Consider the following 4,561-nt stretch of genomic DNA (forward strand, 5'->3'; position numbering starts at 1 on the left):
GGGGTAACCCCTCCGATGCTGTCCGGTTGGCTGTAAGGCGGTCAGAGGTGGCCATTAGGAAGGCACTGCCACGGGTCTGGGGAAGAAGAGGAATGACAAAGGCCCTTCAGGAGGCCATTAAAGAGGAAGGGGCATTTGAGGCCATAGTCCTCGCTCACCCATCACATGCAAAACTGATCCAGCGTGTGGCCTCAAAAAAATCATAATGTGCCGAGTAGAGTGGCTGCTGAACTGAAAAGGGCAAACCAGGAGGTTGAAAACCCGAAAACGCTTAAAGGGGTAGTTCGCTATTTTAGACATTAAGCCCTGTTTGTGTGACTTCTGGGGTGAATTAGACATGTTCTCATCACAATTTTGACATTTGGTGCTGAACGGAGTATTTTGGTATTCAATACTGCAGCCCCCCCACCTGTACATTGACTCCAATGGTGCACTCAAGCAATCGATCACAAAATAGCATTAAACTTTCGTTTGAAAAGACATGGAACTCACCGTGTGGTCAGTGGTGAACAGCGATAAATTGACCCAAAAATCGCCACGAAATATGCCTTCAAAAACCGTTGTTTAGCATTTGATGGAACTACTTTTTCCCAGACGTTGAATAATAGCAGCTAGACATCCAGCCAGTAGGTGGCGATAATGAGGTATTTTTGTGAGGACTAGAGAGAAGAAGAATATTGCTGTCTTTGAGAAAGCTAGTAGCTACTGCTTCACACACTCGTTTTTGCTGGCAAACACCATCTAATCTTTTCATTTCAACCTCTTTTTTGTTAGCAAGGACAATACAGACAAAAGGACAGAAGCAGCATTTATGTATTTTGTTATGTAATTCGGTAGAATAGGAGTTATTGATCACAGCGCGAATGGAGAACCTGAACGTATTTCTGTTGATGCCTGCCTGTGTAACTGGTCGGGATGTAAGCAAAAAACGTGGATTATGTGCTTTGATCAAGAGAACTTCTAAGTGCCAAAAATCAACTGGAAAAGGCGTCCCGAGATCCAGAGGCGAGGGATTGGATTGTCAGAAAGCAGGTCAGTAACTACTAGTAATCATTTCAATGTGTAGCCAACAACACCTATAGTTCTACCATCTACTAATAAAATTGTCTCAAAGCACTTGCAAAATCAACTACACCAGCTCTGGAGGCTACCGTCCGAGGTTCATGTTAGAAAGTGCACACATTCAAGGCACTAATATAATAGTCTCTAAAGACGCTGGACGCAATCATAACATGACATAGTTTCATAACATGAAGGCCCAGTCTACTAGCGCAGCTGTGTGGTTGTACTTATTAGCCAACAAAACTTTGCTAATGCCTTGTGCATTTCCCCGTTATTTTCAGAGGCACTATCCCTCCTTCCCTAGACCGTTCTAGGCTACACAAGATCCAGAGAAGGGGAGATTTCTACAACCGAAGAAGGTATGTGTTTGCTTTGCACTATACTGTATCTCGTAACTGTTGCACTTTCCTAGAAGTTTCACTGCATAACACATTCATAGCAGCTATACACTTTGCATGAAGGATTCATGACTAGGCCTACTTGATTCAATATCAAACCTCTCATAAACATGGAAAACAAAGGACAGCAACTTGTCAAAATAAAAATAAAAAATTGCAAAGCAGTACTCGGCTATTTTCCTCCTGAACATGTCCTGATTGCAACCAATTTACTACAGTGCCAGGAACAGAATATGGTCAAGCAAATATTTTTCATTCAAATGTTCTGTCCCTGGTTGTAAATCCAGTAGGGGTGAGATTATTTAGTGGCATGTGGCATCCAGAAGTGGCATGCCAAAAGAAGGCTTTACATGTTTATAGTGGACAGCATTGTTCACTCACTCTCCTCACTGACAGGTTAGGTTTAGGCACAAGTTTTGTTTTTGGCACAGTTCAACAAAGTGCACTTGTAGTGGCATGTGCTACAGCAGGCCTAATCTGAATTATCATTGAGGGTTCTGAACAAGACAAGTTGCGGTCCTCCATCCGCTAGGTTCATGAAAGGTTTGGTATGAATGGATCTTGCAACAATCGTGTATGTTCCGTTCAAACTTATACAGCTGTGCTACAAATGTAATATGCAGGAACATGTCACGTAAAGTGTTACCGCAGTAAGTAATCTTCATCAGTTGTAGGCTAATAGGGCAACTGATATAGGCCTACTTTCAATGTCTCAGTAATCCATTTCATGAATATAATGAAAAACATTTTTCAGTAAATTAAAATATTGTTCATGAAGAAAACCTTACCAAGTATTCCATGCTATATTCATATGTTCAATAAGTTAATACATTTCAATTTATTGTCCTGAACAGATTCATGATCCAGTTTCCACCAACCCATCGTTCTCCATCTGGTGTTCTCCATCTGGCGAAAGATGATCCTATCTGTAAACAAGTTTTCCACTGTTCTTTGTAAAATATACATCACAATAATAGAAGAAAAATGCATCACAATGTGTTGAAATAAATGATATTTTATTTACAACAATTTCCCTGTCATTATTGAAATGAAATAATATGTACGACACCATTTTTTTCTGATAATTACACAGCCATGACACCGAGACATGTGCTCCATTGACTGTTATTTAGATGTGGTCTTTCAGTCTTTAGGGAATCTACTTCGGTGCTTCTTTCCAGAGACCTTTTGAGGAGGTTTGGCTTAGAGGAAATGTTCTGGAGCTGTAAAATGTGGTTGGTCATCAGATGCGTGTTTCTCCTCTCTTCTTTTCCTCCAGAGCCCCCTGTAAAGACATGCCAGTATTGAAACTGAGGGAAAAGCCGGCACAGCCTTGTGTTAGGTTGGATATTGTAGTTACTTCAAATTTGACACAGCAATATTTCTCAAAGAGGAAACCTTTGGACCATACGGCCTTGTCACAAGATAAATAAGATGTAATGAAAACTATTTTCAGTCAAAACCCAATTTTGACAGTGTGTGGTTACTACACTTTTCCTTTGTACAGCAGAATAGACAACTGCATTATTCTGGAAATGCATATCCAAAATCACATCAATAATGCTGTTGCAGTTTCTCCTAAGAGATGTCTTTATGTCACATACCGGTATGTTTGAACTGAGTCAACTGCTGCAGAACTTTCAGAAGTCATTTATCCTCCATGATTGCCTGTAGACGCTGGGACTGGGGTTGAATCCAATTCCTCTTCAGTTAGTCATCCAGGCTTAGATGATCCCCGTGTTCTTTCCATTCATGTTCTCCAAGTAGTGAAGTCCACCGCTGCACAATTTGCTATAAAACAGTGCATTGTTACTTATACGACAGGTATTGCTTGACATTATCAACATAACATTATCAGAAATTGTGCATTGCAGTGACATGTATTTCTTGTGTGATTACCTCTGCACTTCCTCCACCAGTGAAGCAGGAAAACCAACAGCCTCAGCAGCACCAACAGCCTGCAATATAGTATAATAAATCATAAATATTCAATTATCAATTGACAACACTTCTTAGGCACTAGGTGTGCATGTATGCCTACATCTTTAGAAAACAAACTCACACAGAGAAGGAGGAGCAACATTCCCAAAACATATGAGTGCATAGGTGCAGCCAGACAATCAGTTCTCTGCTCAGTCATGGGGAGGGGTGGCATGCATCTGTTTACTCCACAGATACTGGCTCCCTCATCAGGCGTACAAATTAATAAGTACGCTGAGCACGTGATATTTCATGACGTGATTTCAGTGAAGGGGGAGAAATGCTTTTGTTTACTCAACATATGGCTCCCTCATAAAAGCTACAAAATAATAATGCTTCATTTCGTACCACCCAAGCTTCTATTCGAGTAGGCTGCAGAGCATTCAATTGGTCATGGCCATTGTGCTGGTTTCCTGTTTTACTGCTGCTGATACTTGCACAACGAAAATGAAATGACAGGTCTACAAGTCGTACGTCTTTCATCATTGTACAACACAGAGCGAATGCATTATCACTAGCCTACAATATTAGGATGGATGGCACTAAAGTTTGGGCATAATAACAGTGATGGTCCGCATTGTGTGTATTTTGAAAGCCCTTTGAGACAACTTTATGTGATGCTGCGTAATTATGTTGTATTGTTGAAGGCTACACATTTAGGACCTACTACTGATACCATGCAGAGATTTGGGCTTGTAGTTACTGACCTGGTTTCTGACCATCCAATTCCTCGCCTCCGGTCTCGGACGTCTTTTCCAGTTGATTTTTGGCACATGGTCTCTTGATCAAAGCCCTCCTTACATAGATCCACGTTCTTTGCCGACGTCCCGACCAGTTACACAGGCAGGCATCAACAGAATTACGTTCAGGTTCTCCATTCGCTCTGTGATCAATAACTCCCATTCTACCGAATTACATAACAAAATACATAAATGCTGCTTCTGTCCTTTTGTCTGTATTGTCCTTGCTAACAAAAAAGAGGTTGAAATGAAAAGATTAGATGGTGTTTGCCAGCAAAAACGAGTGTGTGAAGCAGTAGCTACTAGCTTCCTCAAAGACAGCAATATTCTTCTTCTCTCTAGTCCTCACAAAAATACCTCATTATCGCCACCTACTGGCTG

The 4,561-nt window shown here is 41.0% G+C and overlaps 2 long non-coding RNA genes across 2 annotated transcripts; one reads left to right on the forward strand and one right to left on the reverse strand.

Annotated features, from left to right (window-relative positions):
- The first annotated feature begins 602 nt into the window (after nt 1–602).
- Nucleotides 603–2,459, forward strand: LOC134468707 (uncharacterized). Its single transcript, XR_010038893.1, has 3 exons — nt 603–1,032; nt 1,344–1,421; nt 2,315–2,459. It is a non-coding gene; the product is annotated as an uncharacterized LOC134468707 (long non-coding RNA).
- Nucleotides 2,460–2,526: 67 nt separating this feature from the next.
- Nucleotides 2,527–4,255, reverse strand: LOC134468708 (uncharacterized). Its single transcript, XR_010038894.1, has 4 exons — nt 4,148–4,255; nt 3,360–3,418; nt 3,065–3,251; nt 2,527–2,770 (listed from the first exon to the last, which is right to left on the reverse strand). It is a non-coding gene; the product is annotated as an uncharacterized LOC134468708 (long non-coding RNA).
- Nucleotides 4,256–4,561: the final 306 nt, after the last annotated feature.

The sequence above is a fragment of the Engraulis encrasicolus genome, chromosome 18, assembly GCF_034702125.1.
Source record: "Engraulis encrasicolus isolate BLACKSEA-1 chromosome 18, IST_EnEncr_1.0, whole genome shotgun sequence".
In the NCBI taxonomy this organism is placed as follows: Eukaryota; Metazoa; Chordata; class Actinopteri; order Clupeiformes; family Engraulidae; genus Engraulis; species Engraulis encrasicolus.